The 20,794-nt window shown below is 39.4% G+C and overlaps 1 protein-coding gene across 11 annotated transcripts in view; it reads left to right on the top strand.

Moving 5' to 3' along the window:
• The window catches only part of PPFIBP1 (PPFIB scaffold protein 1), a 173,461-nt gene that overhangs the window by 44,368 nt on the left and 108,299 nt on the right, over nucleotides 1–20,794 (top strand). For 10 of the 11 annotated variants that reach the window (XM_086713770.1, XM_086713768.1, XM_086713773.1 and 7 more), the window contains one exon: nucleotides 12,280–12,374. The gene's annotated coding sequence lies outside the window, so the exon portion shown is untranslated. The remainder of the gene's footprint in view (nucleotides 1–12,279; nucleotides 12,375–20,794) is intronic. The other variant, XM_086713766.1, reaches the window with a different exon arrangement.

Below are 20,794 nucleotides of genomic sequence, written 5' to 3'. Positions count from 1 at the left end.
ATAGTCTTAAACTTATGTTATCTTTTAGAGACATATACTGAAATATTTGTGGAAGAAATGATACAGGTTCTGGGACTTGCCTCGAGGTAATATGGGAGGTATGGGTGGCAGAGAACATAGATGAAACAGTATTGACCATGAGGAGTGATTGTTGAAGCTGGTAAAGGGTGCATGGCATTCATTGTATTAATCCACTTATGTTTGTAGATCTTTAAAATTGTCCATAATAAAAACTTGTGGAAAAAAAGAGCTGGTAAATTCAACATGTGGTACTATTTTTAAGTCAGAGAGGGTTGATTAGCCTCCCTGAGGTTTTATCCTCGTCAGGACACTAAGACCTAAGATAAAGTTTATATCCTTTTATCATTATGGAGAAATTCTACATTATAAAAAATTTGAAGGGCAATGGAAATGTAGTAAAGTTTGCTTTCAGTTGAGATTTTATTTCCCCTTACGAGAAGACATTGAATGTATCCATAGTTGCCTCAAAAAGCCAAAGTCGATCTTTATATCGCGACAAAGGAGGGCTGGTAGGGTCCTGATGGGAAAGAGGAATCATCAGTGTTGGCCAGGCAGTTAATCAAATGTAGCAAGAGTAGCATCAGAAGTTATTTTTTCGTGTTTTCTGGGTCCTAGGGAGGTTTTATTCTTAATCCCATTAGGCACTTGTATATTCTTTTTACTTGTTGACTATTTAAAATCAAGGTTTATAGGGAAAATGTACTTTTTCTTATAATGACATGGTATGTTGTGTATGACAGCTTAATTGTAACTTGATTATGTTTATTCACTTATTCCTGTAGAACGTAAGGCTGCCAGTACTATGTGTTTCTTTACCAAGCTCATCTCTTTCAACCTCTTAAATGTGTTAAGTGTTCCAGAGCTTCTGGAAACTTACCTTGTCAGTGACCACTTCTAAACAGATGAAGCTCCCCCATGAATGAGCCCAGGCTCTTTCCTGAACTTTCCAGCCCCGTTTTTCCAATTACCTCGGATGCATTCACCCCATGGTTCCAGGGCATTGTGATCTCAATGCGATCAGAGTTTAATTATCATTGCTCCCCTTCCCCCCCATCCCAACACATACACTTGATTTTATATTCTCTTCTGAATTCCCTGTCACCACAAGTCAGAAACCATAGAGTCATCATTAACTTCTGTTCCTTCATGACTGATGAGTGTCCTAAATGCTTTTCTCAGCTTTCCTCTCCCTGTCACTGCCAAGCTCAGGCCTTCAGGAACCAGTAGCTGCACCCCTGCGGCAAATTCATCCTCTGATGTTGCCTTCAGAAAGAGCTTTTTGAAGTGGAAATTTGATTGTTTTCTCCTGCTTTAAAACCTTCTGCATTATCTCTAAACTTTTGAGCCAGGGTACTGCTGTCATTAAATTTGTGAGCCTCTCCTCCAGTACATTTACTTATTATATAATTAACATATACATTATCACACTAACATATTAGATATTGTAAACACAAAAGTAGGAATTCAAAGGACATAAAACTATGTTTGAAAAATAGTTTTATCTTCATTAATGTTCAGTGTTCTAATTTTTGGCATTTTTTTTTCTGAGTGATAATTTTAGTGAGAATAATATGATTGCATTTGCTGCCTTAGTTTTAAAAATCTATTTCCACTTTGTGATACACTAATTACGCTGTTTCTAAGTTCAGTTTATTCATATACTTATTTTTTCAGTTGTCATCATTGAAAAAGTTAGTTTATCTTAAGTACATGCGGATCCAAATGGGAGACATGCATTGTTCACTGCTTGTTCATTTTTACCCATCAGCTGCACAAAGGTTTGGTTGAAATCAGCCAGTAAATTGTAACCTAGTGCAGTATTCAGAGTGGTTAAGAACAGACCTTCTAGGGTTCAGTTATGTAGATTAGAATCCTGTCTTGTTTATTTACCAGATTGGAATTTGTATAATCTGTGTCTCAGTCTCTGTATCTCTGAAATAAGATTATTGTAATAATTATAGTCTCTGCATCAGGGATAGTGTTAAAGACTGAGCGATTAACACACATCGAGCCCTGAGAACAGTGCCTGACCCAATAAACAGTAAGCCCTCAATACATGGCAACTATTATTTGCCCTTTTAAGAAAGAACTTCAATCATTTCTTTATGAAAGAATGGGAACATGCTGCGTTTTCCTATTTTTAATAGGACTTTAAAAACTAAAAGTCCTAATTTTGTAAGTTGTAAGGCAGATTAGAAAATTCTGTGTCTACATTTTTAGAGAGTACAGATAGGAGCAGTTGATGGATGTGACATTATTTGTGAGGAAAATGTCATAATGATGCAAATATTTTCAAAGTTCTGTTTTCCGAATGCACATGTTTCTTTGAGAAAACTTTGTCACTGTGACAATGTCATCTTTAGAGGGACAAGGACTACTGTATGGTTGTGTGGTTTGAACAAGTAGAGGTATCAGATTCACGAATTTATGTTCACTTGCGCTTATTACCTTATTGATACTATCATCCATCTGTGGGTCCTATAAAACCACTTGTCCATTTCATGGAGGTTGTTTTGGTTAAATTATAATAACATAATCCGTCCATCCACATGCCTGGGTATATGTAAACTGTAATACTTTGCAGTCGTTGGCAGGACACCAGGAATGGAGGATGCCTCATGGCAGTGGAGCTCCCAGGCTTCCTTCAGAGACCTCTTTTGTTTTGTGTGACTAGCTGGCTTCAATCCATTCATGAAATTACTAGTAAAATCTGGTCTTCCTTCCTTAGAAATAGGAAGTCTGGTATTATCTACTGTGCAATGGACATAGTTGGCATGGCCCACTGACCGTGTCTTCTGATCCAACTGTTGAGGGCGCCATGTTGAGCTCTAACTCCGCTTTTGTACTCACTGCCCCTCAGTCTAGAAGCCTCTCCTCCCTATTCCCCACGCACCTCCATCACCTCAGTTATTCTTGTGCTCAGGTCTAAATGTTTTTTATAGGGGTAGAGTATAGATATTTTGAATTCTGTTGTTTTCACTTGAAGGTGTATTTTGTTTCTCCATGGTCTTCAGTATGACGTTTACTGTCCCTTTAACAGTGGATATTCAGATATTTCCAGTTACTTACTGTTATGTAGGATTCTGTTATGAACATCTTTTTGCATATTACTTTTTGCTTTAGGCACATATTTCCTGCAGATAAATTTGTTGGAGGAATTACTAACTCTTACTACAATAGAGCCTAAATGCTTTCCTAAAAGATTCATCTTAAATGTAGTGCTGCTGACAATGAATGACCAGCAGTTTCACTACAGCATTGAAACTGAGCATTGGGCATTTTTGTTTGGTATATGTAAAATGGTAACTTGGGGCTGCTAAATAGGCATTTTTGTTACCATTGCAAATAAAATTTTTCCCATGTTTTTGTTGATATTTTTTTTTTCCCGTGAGACTGGGGTTTGGATTTATTTTTTTCTTTAAGGTGTAAACACTTAAATTTGTATTATATAGTACATAATAATCATTTCCTTTATCCAGTATGGAGTTTCTATTAACTTCTCTAATAAAAAGACTGCTGTAATATTATTTTGCCCATTTGTCGAATGGGAAACTTAGGTTAAGTAATTTGATCATGTAGCCAAAAATTTAAACCCAGGCTGATCTGTCCCATATTCTACACTGTTAGTCATCATGCTCCCTTTGGCAGAAATACTCTTTATTGTAAAATTATAAAATATAGGGGCGCCTGGGTGGCTCCGTCGGTTAAGCGTCCTACTTCAGCTCAGGTCATGATCTCACGGTTTGTGAGTTCGAGCCCAGCATCGGGCTCTGTGCTGACAGCTTGGAACCTGGAGCCTGCTTCAGATTCTGTGACTCCGTCTCTCTCTGCCCCTCCCCCACTCGCACTCTGTCTCTCTCAAAAATAAATAAAACGTTAAAAAAATTAAAAAGAAAATTATAAAATATAGATAAGCAAAACAGGAAAATAATCACATTCATCTGAAATTCTGCCATGCAGAGAATACCACTGTGAGCAGGTTGGAGTATGATCGTGTATCCAGAGAAAGGCAGAAGACCCAGCAGGGACCCTGGGTGTGGGGAAAGTTTTGAAAAAACGTGTGTACCTCTCTCTTCATCCCACACACCTCACCCCTGTCTAAAGATATGGACTGGTAGACTACTGTAGGCTCAGTGATGAAGGAGAAGGTGTTGAAAACCATAGACAGTATCCTTCCTGACGTTTAATGTATATGTTTACAAAAAATGGATCAACTAATACATCATGAATGTCCTGTGTCATTAACCATTGGTAATCACCTCTACAACTTTGGCCTGCTTAATAGTCTGTTTGATGGATGTACCTCAGTGGCACTATTGTTAGACATTTAAATGGTTGCCATTTTTTTCTTATAAATAATATTGTGAATATTATATATATAAATTATTTGCTCATTTGCCCAATTTATTTACTTTAGCTTAAATAATATGACACGCTAGTTCAAAGGCTAAAAGACTTTTCGGGCTTTTGTAAACCATTGCCAGTGCCATTCTATCCTGGAAGAAAGCGTCTTCCAATGTGGCTCTGTTACAATAAGAAAGCAGGCCAAGAAAGAGAGAGAGAGGTTTTTTTCTTTTAATAATTTCTTATAATTCACTAGCTTAATTCTTAGGACATGTCGGTCAACCCACATGTATTTCTAAAATACACGTGATGCAGAGATCATGGCCCTAGTCTGACAATGAAAATAGATTGATTCTACGTGGGGCAATTTAAGGGAAAGAGTCCTTACTGTTCTGCTGGGTCAGCAGTGACAGAGTTCATTAGAGGCCAGCCTACTTTCCAGAGCTATGATGAGCGCCCTGGGGTATGTTGGTTCACAGAGTTCTACTGCCATGATAACGTGTTATATACCAATGGACTGAAGTCATTGTTTGTATTCAAACAATTACTATACAAATTCACATTAGTTCAGAATGCTCTTTAAGAATGCTTGTGGGATCAGAGTGATTTTTTGAGTGATATTTGTGGTAACACGTTAGTTAATGATATAGGTGGAAGTACTTGGTTCTATAACCTTTCTTGGGTATGGGGGCCAAGATTTTAGGGCCGTGCAGTTGTTTCTCCTACACCTTCAATAGGGATAGAACATATTTCAGAACATTTATAGAATACTTTTCCCACTGAAGACATGACTGACTATAATCAGCAATCTCTGATTTCTATAAAACTATGCTTATGCTCCAAGAAATGTGTAAGTAATGGGAATGTCTACTTTAAACTTCCTGCCCAAAATTTAATTGAAGTCAACTGTTGAAAATATATTGTTGGGTAAAATTCACATTATAGCCCATAATATTTGTTATGTAAAGTTGGAATATATTGTTATGTAAAATTTAACTTCAGCCCATGATAGTTTTTGTATGAAAAAGTGTTTGCAACAAAGGACAGTTGGTGTTAGGAAACTGAGCCATGTTCATTCCTTCACCCTCGCCCTACTGTCTCATGTCGCAAGCAACTGTGCATGTTTATTTTTATATAAAACTTCATGGCAGGCCTTAGTCATTTCAATCAATTCAGTCAAAACTTTCAAAGAATAACAACTTTTGAATTCCAAAATTGCTTAGAATCTTTGAGTTAGAATCTTTCTGTGGGAAGCAAAAAAATAATTTGCCAGCGTTGGCCAAGAAAGCTGTGCATGAAAATGTTAAAAAAAAAAAAAAAAAAAAAAAGGCAAGCCATTACTAAACGCTACAAATATGATTGTGAAGCAACATGTTAATTTAAAACCATGTGGGCTTTATTTGATGTAATAAGGCAGTACACACTGCAAATACTGAGATCTTGGAACCCTACTGGAAATCTGACTACATTGAATTTGATGTTGGCTTAGAAAATGGGTTCACTGAAGTTTTTGGCACATCAGAGATTATCAGATTATCCACTCAGCTAGTATTTACCGCATGGTGCTCGGTATGGAGAGAACACTGTATGATGTACACTGAACCCTTTTAGAGCATAAGGATGGATTCCAAGCCATTTGTCCAACCTCAGATTTGCAAATATACTACAACATGTAATTTCTTCAACTCTTTAGTGTCTATTTTTTTGGCTAAGAGCCTTCCCTTTCTTGTACCGCTTAACTTGATCTTTACTTCTATCATTAGCCCTAGCCTTGAGCTTTTTTTTCTGAGCATCCCAGAAAGAAATAAGTTTTAAGTCTGTTCATATGAGTTACTTTATAGGCAGAACACAAAGCCATGCTGGAATACGGATGTTTATGGTTGACTGGCCCTATGTAACTACCCAGACAGCCCACCCTTATGATTTAAATTGCTTCTCAGCTAAGCTAGTACTACTTGTCAGGGACCTTGAACCTAAAATTTGAAAATGCCAAGGGTCTATTTGAAAGAATCCATTCTTTGATAACAAAGTCTTCTTGAGGAGGCAAAATGCACTTCTGGAATATTTAAACAGTGAAAATCAATATGTGATTAAATGCCCAAATGAATGAATAGGTCGAAACACTCAATCCCGTTGGCAGTGAGAAAAGGAGAATACGAGAGATTTGATTGAGCAAGACAGGAGAATTGGCTACAAATACGGTTTTGAGCATGGTTAGGCATCAAACTAACTTGTTTGATTGTAACGACTGCACTCTGTTTCCAGACACAGGGAGCCAGGATTTTGGACATAGGCCTAAACAGCTCTGAAGTGCGTGGTGTAAACCTTTATCCCATTTGGGTACCCCTGCAACTTTAGGCTCTCTGTAAAGTCATTTTGGGTCCTGTAATCTATGTCCTGTAGCACTTTCACACCTTTAATATACAGCTTTACTTTAGTCTTTTGAGTACCTCTTTCCCCTGGGATTCTGGGGATCCAGTACTCACATGAAGTACAAATTATATATCACAATATTGAGCACAGAGATTTGGCCTTTGCCGTGGATGTGGTGTTGATAATAGAAGAGAAAATGGAGTACAGAGTGAGTATGGCTCAGAAGCAGGAATAGAGGTGATGTGAGAGGGAGAAACAGGCTATCCTTGTTACATGAAAGACTGAAAATAAAAGGGTAAGATTTGAAAAGTAGCTAAGGGATAAGATGAGAAAGGTCTTGAATATCAAAGTCAAGGATTTGATCTTGACTCTGTAGACACTGTGAGCCAATGAAAGACTAGTCTGACTGAAAAGATGGCTATGACCATCTCTATCTAAATGTGAAGTTGGTGATGAGTAACTTGGCAGTACATATATTTTCCCTTTGTTTTATTTGGATTGTGTAAACCTGTCTTTCAGTACAAAAGAGCACTGGGTTACATTTAGGTGACACATTTCCTCCAGACATCCTGGTGAACTTCAGGAAGTGGGGGGGATGATTCACTAGGGGACGTCTTCCTGATCCATGCAGCGATTGGTATCTGGACACAGTTGTTCTTGCCAGGCTGTGAAGAAGTCTTTCCATAATTTCTGTGGATGTTTGCTCTGCCTTTTCCCAAGACTTGGGAAACCAAGCACAGGATGAGACTAGATGGGAACAAATTTGGAAGATTTAGGGTCCCTGGTAAGTCTTTATTCAGAAGGCTTTTTGAAAGTCCTAAAGTGTCTAGACAGGCCTTAGCTTACCATGGGGAAGATAGACATTGGTCAGTTTGGTTCTTTGATTACCTTGGTTAAAAAAAAAAAAAAAAAGAGTATTTTGGATTTTTATATTCCCCATACCCCCACGGTAAGCCTAATCTTAGAATCAGAAGATTCTTGCAAGTCTGTGGAAGTCCATTATATAAATATATATATTTATGATATATGTATATATGATATATATATTATGATATCTATATGTGATATCAGATATATCTGATATATACCTGATATATCTGATATATATGATATATCTGATATATATCTGATATATATATATATATATATATATATATGATATATATATATGATGTATATAAATAAGTACCTTATTTTAGGTACCTTATCCTAAACTGTGCAGAGGTATACTTTACTGCCTTTTCCTAACATTTCTAACCCACAAACCTGTTGAGATTTCTTTTTATTATCTGTAACTTTTAAAATTATTATCAGTATAGCACAGAGATTAATAATACCAGCTCTGTACCCAAATTGCCCAAGTTCTGATCCTGATTTTTCCACTCAATAGCAATGTGACTTTGGGCAAATTATTTAACTCCCCTACCTCAGTTTCCTCATCTGTAATATGGAGATAATCATTTACTTTGAGCATTTTTGCCAGAATTAAATGAATGAGTTCATTGTTCATTTACTAAAAGTAAAGCCCTTAGAATGGTCCCTAGTACATGAATTCCCAATAAATATTATCTATTATTGTAAATGAGAAAATTAAAGCAGCTAAAGGTCAAGTGACTTAGGTAGTTATCTAGCAAGATGGTTAAACCAGGATTAGTGTTTCTTATTTCAAGATTTAGTCAACTGAGTGTATTTAACTGGTCGACTGTACTATACTGATATAGAGACCAGAGGTCAGGAAATTTTTTCTTAAAGGGACAGATCAGTTAATAAGTATTTTATACTTTGCAGGACTTACAGTCTCTTCTACAACTACTCAGCTCTGTCATTGTGTCTTGCAGAAGCTGTAATTGATAAGGTATGGCTGTGTTCTAGTAAAACTTTATTTATAAAAACAGGTTGCAGACTGTTTGTGCAGACCTATGCTTCAGATGCTTAAGTTATACCTGAATAGAGACTTTGCATTCCATTTAGTTTTAATCTATGAAATAGGTATTGCTGTGGGAAAGGAAGGCAGAAGAAAAACAAATTTCCCTACAGCCCATTGACAGGTTCTTGAGACAGGCAGAGTGACATTCCTCTGCAAGCTCAGGTGCCTTGATGACACTTTGCTAGGGGCAAAAGGGAATCTGAACTTAACATTATCCTGACCCTCAGCATCCTGTAAGTCTGTCTACTTGAACATAATAAAAAAAATCCTTTGGAGGGGCGCCTGGGTGGCGCAGTCGGTTAAGCGTCCGACTTCAGCCAGGTCACGATCTCCCGGTCCGTGAGTTCGAGCCCCGCGTCAGGCTCTGGGCTGATGGCTCGGAGCCTGGAGCCTGCTTCCGATTCTGTGTCTCCCTCTCTCTCTGCCCCTCCCCCGTTCATGCTCTGTCTCTCTCTGTCCCAAAAATAAATAAACGTTGAAAAAAAAAAAAAAATCCTTTGGAAACTTCTTTATGTCTGCCCGCCTTGCCCTCCCCCTCCCCATATATGTTGGCAGTCTTACTGCAAGCTTATGGCCCCCTGATATACATCTGAAGGCCCTCAGATGAGACCTTTTGAGTAATCAAAGGGACCGAGTTTTTACTAAACAGTAGTAAATGACCTTTTCCAAGCAATAGCTAGCCCCCTCAAGGTCCTGGAAACCTTGTTTCCAAATTCTTTGGAGGAGGCTTACCCCCTCCCAACTTGAAGCTATATAACCAGTCACCTGACCCAATTCCAGTGCAGCTCTTTCTGCCCACGGGTTCTGTCCCTGTGCTTTAATAAAATCATCTTTTTGCACCGAATCTCAAGAATTCTTTCTTGGCTGTAGGCTCTGAACCCTAACACCTCAAACTACAACCCAGGTATTATTATAATAAACAATAACTTCGCCTCCAAATGATTATGTTTAATGTGTTATTCTCAGTTGTGATGGTCATGCTTGAGAAGATCTAAAGGATTTAGAAAGTCACCAATAGTAATAAATGTGTTTTCCCATCTCAAAGAGATGTATAGAAGTTGCTGATGTAATGGCCTGGAGGATTTTTCTTAGAATTTGAAATCTGTGATTTGGGCAGGATGATAAGGGTTGTTTTATTAAAAGAACACAAATACAGACTGTTTGGTTTTTTGTCTTTTTTTTTTTTTTTTTTTGTAATTTCTGTGTAGGAAAAATATGTGAGTCAGATAACATGCTATTTGTAATTATCCTTGTCATTACACAACAGGTTTTTCTGCTAGGAATATTGTTTGCATGGGTTTGGATGTTTTTCTGGCTTACTTTTCAGTTTAATAAAGTGTTCTTTTTAAATTAAACTTGTCAGTGAACCTTTTTTGTGAGTGGCTTTGTTGGTTAGTTCATATTTATAACTTACATCTGTTTCTGAGGAAATGACTACATTCTCTTGCATTCGATCAAAACTGTGTAACAAAGGACATCTTTGACTTACTTAAACAAGGCTCATGATGGAAACTCAAAAAACCCAATGGTTCATGTTTATAAATGTTTTTATGTATTCAGTCTTGGTTGGGTCAAATAATCAGAGCTCTGTGCAGAGGGAGGGATTGAAAATACTCAGTGCTTCTCAATTGAATAGAATCGTCTGGAGCAAGTTCAGGGAACACTTTCTTACAATTCTCTTTAAAATTTTTTATTTTATATGTTTTGAATTGGGTCTTACAGAATATAGGTATGTATTTTTTTTCTTCTCTTTAAACCCGTTCCACTGATTTTTCTGTCCTCGTTTGTACCTGATAGGCCCTGACCTATGGTGAAGTCTAAACCTTGCACGTGTAATTTCTAGCAACGAGGCTGATGGGGATTGGGAAGGGGCCTGGGGACGTAGCTGACTCACAGAAACCCTCTGTGTCTTCCTCCCTGCTGGAGGCCTCTCTTTCCCCACCTCTGGAACATCCTCAGGTTGTCCCCACTGTAGTCTTGTCCCTCACTGTTGATCCCTTCCTTCTGCTGTTGGTTGCAGGGCAGGACTTGAAAGCACAGGCGAGGCTCTTGTCTGCTCAGACCCGGGTTGACCTGGGCTCTGGGACCCCGCGTAGAACTCACATTCCCCCACAAAGGCCCTGTTAGAAATGGTGTTTTCTAACAGGATTTTGGTGTGATGATGATTTTATATCTGTTCGGTTATGAACTCATTGGGATTTTCTGTGCTAGTTGCTAATGTAATCATCAATTTCAGCCCTTTCATGAGCGCTCAAGGAAACCCCTTCCCTAACCCCAATCTTGGATCTAAGTCTACAACAGACAAGAGAGAGGCTGCTGTACTTGCTGCCACACGTCGCTCACTCCTGCCTTTCTCAGAAGCACCTGTGGAGTAGGGTTCCTAAACACTCATGTGGAAAGCTGTTGACTAATACAACTGTTTACTTTTGGAGCACAGACTAGTCTTAAAATTAGGCTGGCTTATGCGTGCATCATTAATCGCTTAAAATTCACCTGGATTGGTGTGTCTGTGTGGGTCATACATGAAGCCAGCTTTAGGGGAGACAGAATGGGCAGATGCTTCCCTGAGTGGAGAGATTTCTTTAAGACAGCCACTATCCCCCATTCATACCTGAAATTCTGTTGTCAATAATGCATTTTATTTCCGTGTTAAGCACCTGCCTCTTTTGAAGGTCTTTTTCAAATGCAAATGTCCTTAGGAAGGATATGCGTTAAGCTGTTTGAGCCACAGATCTGATCCTATTCTTTCCTTCCTTCCTTAAACATCTGGGGTCACTGGCTCCTCAAAAGGACAGATTAAAGAAGGAAGGAACCACACAGCTCCTTCATAATTTTATCCGGGACTGGCTCTGACTATATATAGATTTGAGAAACACATGTAAGGTAACATATCTGGTATTTAACTTGGAGATACTTCTGCTTTCTCATTTGAGTAGTGAGCACCTCTAAAGGAACTTCTGTTCCTAAATATTCCTTAACGACCAAAATATGTTATTACTGTAATGGTGAGGATATACATGCCCATACATATAGTACTGGAAATTTTTTTTCTAAGTATTTGTTATTTACAGGAGGTAAGGAAATCAGTCAAGTCTAATTGCAAGCCTAGAAAACGGTATATATGTTTCTGCCATATTGTCTGCATATTGATTGGTCTTGTTGGACAAGAAAATAATTTCCTTTTTTTTTTTTAACTTTAGCCACCAAATATTGTCAAGTTTTGATTTGTTCATTTACTCAACAAACATTCATAGAGTACCTAACATGTGCCAGGTACTTTGTGCTATAAAAATGAATGATGGTGGTTTTCTGCTGAAACTCAGGCTTCAACGAATATTTGAGGTTGTCCAGCAACTGGGGAAGTAAGGAAGAAGGAGAAGGGAATGCTGGGGGCAAGGGGAGGAAAAAAGGGGGAGGAAGCAAAGAAAGAACTGGAAGGAAGTTAGTTAAATCTGTTGGTCCTTAACACATTTTCATGTTTTTAATTACACATGTGTTATCTAGTTTGATGCTCTTTGCTTATACAATACTTGACCATTTATAGGCTGTATTTTTTTTCTGGTGTGCTATAATTTGAAATTAATTTTATCTTTTTTATATTTGTTTCTTTTCAGTATAGAAGAATTTTATGGATCAGTTTGCTAAGAAGTACATGGAAAATTTGAAGAGCTGAAGAAAAAAAATCACCATTAAACTTGCTTTTAAAAATGTGAGTAAACTTTCTCCTCTGCATTGTTTATTTCCAACACTTGTAAAGCCTGTAATTACCTTTCTGTATATTGAGTGTGTAAATTTTTTCCCAGTAGTAAAGTTACTCGACTGTGTCCGTCTACTAATTAAGTCTGTGACAATTGATGACCCACCCCCCTCTGGAAAAGTTTTTCAATTCTAAAAGTGCTATGACTAACATAGGTGATTGTAGAATTTAGATGTGTTATGGCAGTCAGTGAGCAAATCTGGTTGGCAGCGAGAAGAAAAACACAGACCTGCTAGCACAGAAAAAGCACCACCCTCTTCTCAATCCTTGATGGCTCTTTGTCCCACAGACCATCTCAGTACTGTATTGAAGCCAGTGAGAATTGGGTCAACCCCTTAATGACCCTGTACGTTTAGAAACATGAGGTGTTTTCACATAAGCTTATTTACTCTCTTCCTCCCCGTTATACTTGTTCAGTAATAATAATACTTAGCTATTTGTTGAGCATCTTCCAAGTGATAGGTACTTGATTCATTCAATTCAATCAGTATTCATTTAACAAATACTTTTTCAAGTGTTTGCAACGTGCCAGGCACTGCTCTGATACTATGACCTTATATTGTCATGGCAATCTTGCAAGGTTGGAGTTAACATTTCAGTGATCTGCATGAAGATACTAAGGTTCAGAGAAGGGTAGGGAGTTTGCTGACCCGTACACAACTGTTAAGGGGCAAAACCCACTGTGTGAATTTGGTGCTGACATTTTTTGATTGGCCATATCCTATGTAAGTGGTGTTTAAAATGCTCTTCTTGGCACTGCTTTTGGTAGGAGACTAGAACCTTCTGGGTTGTATTCTTAACAGGAATATGAGCCTAATCCTTCTAAAGTTTGGCCATAGTCACAAGGAACGAAATTAGAGAAACATCCTCCCACTTTTGAGAGGTAGCTTTGGTACCTAGATGGGGAGTTAAGAGATAAAATGTCCAGTCCCAGACCTTCCATGGATTTCCTGTGTGTCCTTGAGATAGTTAACATACATGGGAAACAGTTACTTTTATTTAGGCCAACTGAGGAGAGCAGACCAGACGTTCTCTGGGGTCTCTTTCAGTCAGCTCTTTATGGAAATAAATTATGAAGGAAAGTGCACAAATCATAAGTGGATGGCTTGAGGAAATAATTGTCACAAAATGGACACACCTTTGCAACAGCACCCAGATTAACAGAAAATTACTGGCACCCCAGAACCCTCCTCTTCTAATGTCCCTGGAGGTAACTGATTCCATGATTTCTAATGCCATTGATAAGTTTGCCTGTTGAAAAAATTCGTGTGAATAGAATCATGTACTATATATTCTTTTGTGTCTGGCTTATTTTTCTTACTGTATTTGTGAAATTCTTCTACAGTATTGCATAAGTTTGTTTTATTTCATTCTCCTTGCTCTTAATGGTATTCAATTATATCTCTCTCTCTTTTTTTTTTTTAATTTAACGTTTATTTATTTTTGAGACAGGGAGAGACAGCATGAATGGGGGAGGGTCAGAGAGAGAGGGAGACACAGAATCTGAAACAGGCTCCAGGCTCCGAGCTGTCAGCACAGAGCCCGACGCGGGGCTCGAACTCACAGACCGCGAGATCATGACCTGAGCCGAAGTCAGATGCCCAACCGACTGAGCCACCCAGGCGCCCCTATATATCTCTTAAAGTTGCTGGACATTTAGGTGCTATCCAGTTTGGATGAATAACAAATAGTGCTTTGATGAATATTTTTGCACATATCTTCTGGTGTTTGTATTTTGTTCAGAGACTACTCAGTGATTTAGATTCTGCAGATCTGGGGAGTGATGTTGAACTAAATAAATGTCTTTGAAAGCAGACAGGTTGATTTTAGGTAGCCAGGTGATTTGTCTGGCTCAGCCTGATGGTCCAAACATGCTAGTCAGAAACAGATAAAGATGCTTTTGTATATTGCTCTTGTAGATTGAGAGTGTGGCCAGGTGGAAGCCTTCCTTGATACGTGTGTGGTGTGGTAAGGCTTGCTCTTCTGGCAGAGAAGGGCTTTGGTTGGGTCCAGGAAATGGTTACAGAGGGGAAGAGACAGTAAATCCAGAAAAGAGAGATGTCTAGGCTACCCTAGAAATGATTAGGAGATCTCATCAACCTGATCAAGGGCCTTAAAAACTGACAACCCAGGGGAAGAATCTGTATTGTGAGACTGAAGAGTTTGGGGAGATGAATAAAGAAATAAATAATGAGGGGCGCCTGGGTGGTTCAGTCGCTTAAGCTTCTGACTCTTGGTCTTGGCTCAGGTCACGATCTCATGGTTCATGGGATCGAGCCCCACATCAGGGGGAAAGCTGCTTGGGATTATGTCGCTCTGCCCCTCCCCCACCCACTTCCCTCCCCTCTTCTCAAAAATAAATAAACTTAAAAAGAAAAAAAAGAACTATTGTTGCAGGCAGGCAGGCTGAATCTCAGAAGGAGCTCTCAAAGCATTTTCTGAACGAATTTATTCTAATGTGGGTCAAATTTCTTTTTAAGTCTAATTTTGTTTTGAGGAAGCTTTGAAAAACCAGTTCCTGCTGTATGAATCTTGAGCCGACCCGGACTTAATCAATAGAATTACCAAACTAGGAAACAAGTGTATTTTCAAACAAATGTGGGGTGTGGGCGTGAGGGTCTTGCCGTGCGACCATTCTGTGTTCAGGTCACAGCTCCTGCCTCTTCGACCATCTCCCCAGGTTAGCTCTTTCCTCTGTAAAGTAGGGATATTAATGTGCTTACCTAATAGGTTTGCTGTGACAGTTTACTGCCGTAATGTCTGCAGTGTGCATTTGGGTGTGTTTTACTGGTACGAAAAATGACAGCCATTATTCTTACTATTTTTCGGAATCTTCTTATGGATGTTGCCTGTTTGACTCAGTAGCTGAGACTTCATAAGAGTTTTCAGGTGATTTTTTTAAAAACATAAGAGTAGCTAGTTTCTTTTTTAAGTATGGTGAACACTAATAAGTATTTTCCGACTTTCCTCGCCTTAAACTGAAATCAGAGGAAAGATGAAAGGAAACATTTGTCCATGTGTTCTTGGCCAGGCCCTCCCCAGGGTGAGTCAGTGAAGACACTGTTGGTTGTTGGAACTCCTTTACTTGGTTAATTCAAGAAGAAGCCAGTGGAGCTGAGATTCATGGGGAAGTTGGGTCATTTCGGACAAAGGAAAATCAGAATTTTTGTTGGACTCTCAATTCTTGGCAGGCATTTTGCAAATGTAAATAAGGTGTCCTTATTTACCAGGGGACTGTGGTGAGAGGCTCTGTGGGTGACTTACTACATACCACCACACCCAATATAGGGTATGCTTCCCAACTGGTTGTGGTTGGCCACGTCTTTTCACCCATTAGTGATTCTGTACTAGCTATTAAGACATATGGTATCGATTAAGCTTGATTTTGCCCTTGGTGAGATTATTTTTATAAAAAAAAATTTGTTTTAAGTTTATTTATTTTGAGAGAGAGAGAAATAGCTTGAGCAGAGGAGGGACAGAAAGAGAGGGAGAGAGACAGAAGCCCAAGCAGGCCCCTCGCTGTCAATGTGGAGCCCGATGTGGGGCTTAACTCACAAGCCATGAGATCATGACCTGAGCCGAAATCAAGAGTCAGACGCTCAGCCAGCTGAGCCACTCAGACGCCCCTGACCTCGGTGAGATTATGATCAAACAAATGAATACTCTAGTGTTCTGAAAAAACTTTTAGAGTGATTTGAGCAAGGAGAACAATTTACCCAAAACTCTGAAATTCTACTTCTGATTTTTCTAGTACTAGCTTTGGCACTTCTGGTATATCATTTGCCATGGGCCTCTGTTTCCTCATCTATAAAATCAGGAATAGTTTAGATTGGTACTTTGAGGCGGGGGGGGCGGGGTTCTGTGAATCCTCTAAATGTCATACCTAGTTTGGGAGTGTATTTTTTTTTTTTTTTTTTTTTTTTTTTAGAGTATGCGAGCAGGGGAGAGGGGCAGAGGGAGAGAGAAAATCTTAAGCAGACTTCACGCTCAGTGTGAGATCATTGACCTGAGCCAACATCAAGAGTCGGTTGCTCAATTGACTGAGCCACCCCAGCGCCCCAATATTTATATTTTTCTAAATGCTAGATTCTTTGACAGGTTCATTCCAAGTCAGAGGATCCTTTGACAGCATATGTTGGTACTTATGATAGTAGATGAAGGAGCAGTTTTAAGATATGACCTAAGTTCACCAAATAGTTACTATCCATATCAGATAAAACATTAAATGACTAAAGTGAGGTAACTGATTTAAGGTTGTAAGACTATATCTACATTTATTTTCACAGCAGCATTTGCTTTAACAAGCTCTAATACACATGCTCTATTCATGAAAGGGTGTATATATATATCAACTACACAAATATATAAGACATGTATTTAAATATATGGCATAGCTAGATTATGAAAGCTGTATTTGGCTTTCTCTCATATCTCTATTTAAATTCCCACTTCCCACATTACATCTTTGGGAGTGTCACCCTGCCCCCAAAATTGGGTTTGTTTTGTTGTTCCTGATGTCAAAGCAAATATTTACTAAAAAACATTGAATAATTGTTATAGAAATTAAATATTGGATTAATTAAATTAATAAAATAAGTACCAAATAGTGTTATTACTTATTTTTTTGTTTATTTATTTTGAGAGAGACAAGAGTGTGAGTGGGGGAGGAAGAGAGAGAGCGAGAGAGAGAGAGAGAGAGAGCGAGAGAGAGAGACAGAGAGAGAGAGAGAATCCCAAGCAGGCTCCGCATTGTTGGAGCCAAGCCCAATGTGGGGGTCGATCCCATGAACTGTGAGATTTTGACACCTGAGCTGAAATCGAGAGTCGGACACTCATCCGACTGAGCCATCCAGGTGCCCCTACTTAATTATTACTTTTAAATTCCGACCTCGATCCTCTTATACCCAGGGGTATCTACATGCAGCTGATGCAGGAGGGCATATAGGAAAGAATTAAACCAAAAACTTTGGGATGTTTGCACTTTCCGGCATTTAGATGTTCTGGCAACTGGCAAACAAGAAGTATCATTTGTCTCAGAGCCCAGGCAACACCCTTCTCTCTACATTGTGCTCATGGTTCTTGAGGTCACCGGATGGTGGTGGTGAAAGCAGTCTGGTTATGCCACTTTGGAGGCTGGATGGACCCAGGCACAGGAATGAGGTGGGGCCTCTCATCTGGCTTTGTTACTGCCCTGTCTTCTTCAGGTTGACGAAGGCCGTGGGACTGTGCACTTTATTACTCAAGCTGCTTATATAATCGCTGCACCTTGTCATGTAGTGGTTTCTGAACAGGCATTTTGTAGCCGCTGAGATGATGTTGCCCCTAAAGAAAAGCAGCCCCCGTAGCTCTGGCCCTTTGGGCTCTTTCTCCATACCCTGGTAGTCTTGTTCACTTTATCATATGGTGTTGATGTTTTCTACCTCCTGGGTGATTCTCAAAATACTGCTTGGGATTGGCAATCTTATTTGGAATCATGTGTCACATATGTGTTTTGTGTTTTATTGGTTCGTTATAACTTGAGACAATATGTAAATGAATTTCTTTCCATTAAAAGATTTTTATTTCCATTTTTTCCCCCTCTAGTGATCTCTCCCTCTTTTACCAAGTATCTAGGATCTCCTTTACAATCCAGGGGGGATGTGGTTGGGGTTTTAGAACTATTCCTTTAAGCAGAGGCTTCCTTTGTGTGTGAGGTGCAATGGAGTTTGAGGGTAGCTTGAAGCTATTTGCTAAGCCTTAGCAGTCTTTATTCTCAGTTGCTTTGTTTTTTCCCCACCCCGTTAGGAAATTGGCAGTCAGTGACTGATTTTTTTTCCCCTTCTTAATACAGATATGCAAGGGTGTAACTTGGAGAGAAAGGAAATGTTTACACATTTTGCAAATAAATAACCAAATCATGTGGAGGGTGTGTGTGTGTGTGCACATGCATTGGCTCTATAACTGGACAGGTGGTGCTTTTAAGTGCTATGTGTTTGTTTAATTAGAAGAACTTAGCACTTCGGACGGCACTTTAGGCATATAGTTTCAGCAGTTTTTTAAGAAGGAAGAAGGTCCAAGGGAATTTTAGTGGATCTCATTTAGTGGATCTATGGTTTAATATTAGGGCATTTTTTGAAATGCATGGTTCTGGCATCAGAATTTCAATTAGCCAAGGCTCTCCATGGCTTAGGGGGCAAGGAAGTGGGAGAAGGGATTTCAGTCGTTCTTAAATCTATTATTTAGCAGTAGCTGGAGGCTTTGTGCATCATAGTCAAAGAAATGAGGTTGCGTCCCCAGGGTGTGTTCCGTGTTCCTGGAATACCCAAATGCTGCCTTCCCCCTGACGAGTCACAGCCCAGAGCTTGTTCAACCTAGAGGAGACTTAAATTAGGGGTGTGGTAATTTACAGCCACTGTAGCAGGACCCATTTAGTCTTTAGGCAAAAAATAATACATGCTGTCTCTTAAGAAATTATGGTAGCTCTCAGAGCTTGAGATAGCTTCAACAACTTGCTATTACCTCAAACTCCGGTATAATCCCTCGCCAATGACGGACTCCTCAGTACCATGCAATAATTATATTTGTCATCTCTGTTTTAGTTTGTCTTTCAAAACACGAGTTGTCACTGTACCATCAGCTTTTCTTATTTTTATATTTGTTTTCACTTTATTCCTTACCTTCATGGTAGTCATTATGTGCTTGGTTTTAGGTACGTGGCTATTTGATACTGGGATATTAAGAGATTTTAGAAGAAAAGGTCATCAGCTGTCTTTCTGGGCTATTCTGGGCATTTTGTACTATATTTATTTTGGGTCCAGCTTTTCCTGCCCTTGATTTCTGATTAGCTGTTCCTCCTCCTGGCCGTGGCCTCTCATCTTGGCTTGGAAGCTTTTCAATAGGTCTGAACTTGGATGACTGTTTTGTTTAACAAATAAACTTGATGTCAACCTTGGGGGGTAGAGACAGACACAGGATGGAACTCTGTCCATTAATGCTTCTGGTTCTAATGCAAGGAATTCCTGGAGCAGGGAAGCTAGTTTCCAGTACACCAATTTCCAGAAGTTGTTTCCTGCTTGAGGAGATTAGCCTTTACAATGGGAAACGTGAATCCTGGGCATTTGCAAAAGTTTTGGATGATTTGTGAGATTTTATTTTTTCAATGTTTATTTATTTTTGAGAGGCAGAGACAGAGTGTGAGCAGGCAAGGGGCAGAGAGAGAGAGGGAGACAGAATCTTCAGACAGAATCTGAAGCAGGCTCTGGGCTCTGAGCTGTCTGCACAGAGTATGATGCGGGGCTCGAACTCATGAGCTGTGAGATCATGACCTGAGCTGAGGTCGGAACCTCAACCGACTGAGCCACCCAGGTGCTCCTGATTTGTAAGATTTAAATGGTCTTACTGTCTGTAAATTTTTAGAAATTAAAGAATGGATTATTTGCTTAGAGAGGTGGGCCTTTTGGTTCTTCATAGTCTGAATTGGTCTTGACTGAGGTCTGGCACAGAACACCCTTTTCGGAAGCGTGGCACCCAGAGATGGAGCCTTCTGTGTTGTTGGGAGAGTGAAAAAAAGAAGTATCAAGCAGGAAATAAGTGGCCTTCAAGGAGTAGTGGGCCTTCAGACATAAGACTTGTCCCAAGAAGAGCAGAGTGACAGTCAAAACACCTGTTTGCGTTGACCCACAGTGCCTCCTGGCCTGTTGACCCTTTCTCTTTCCTCCCCTTGTTAGCCAGCACAAGCAGCAACACTTCTCTGTGAGTCTGTGTGGAGTGATTCTAGAGGAATAGAAAATACCGAGTAATTCTAATGGAATGTTGTAGGATTCAGAAAGCGATTTCTGCTTCCTCACTTGGGGGTCCTCCTGGGTCCTCAGAAGGTAGAGCTGAAAAAAATCAACGTGTTATGTGTGCTTGGTTCTTTGCACTCTTTAATATGATACAGTCGATTCTCGTTATTTGTGGTAGTTACATTCTATAAGGTCACCGCAAATACTGAATTAGCAAATACTGAGCCATTGGCCCTGGTGGGTATATAAGTTTAGGTTCCTGTGAGCTTCTGTCACATTTTCTCAGTTGATCAATGTATAGTCTTCATCTCTTTAAGGCACCTATTTAATATTGTTGATTCATTAACAATGAACTTGCAATCAACAGTGCTATAACATATGCCTAAACAAAGCTTATCTAACACATCCGTTTTTCTCTGCAAGGCACGTCACAGCCTCTTTCACTTGGGAACACTAGACAGCACCTCAGCCCTATAAACACTTGTTTGTAGCATGAATGCTGATCTGAAATAAGAAGGGAGAGCATTGCCTTATTCACCTTCAGCTGGGACCATGTTCACAGGCAACTCAAATTTTTTACTGCTCTGTGCTTGTCCAGGAATGCCCATG

This window comes from Puma concolor, chromosome B4 (genome assembly GCF_028749965.1).
Source record: "Puma concolor isolate L17-30 chromosome B4, mPumCon1.1.hap2, whole genome shotgun sequence".
NCBI lineage: Eukaryota > Metazoa > Chordata > Mammalia > Carnivora > Felidae > Puma > Puma concolor.
This window is presented reverse-complemented; position numbering and strand designations above follow the sequence as displayed.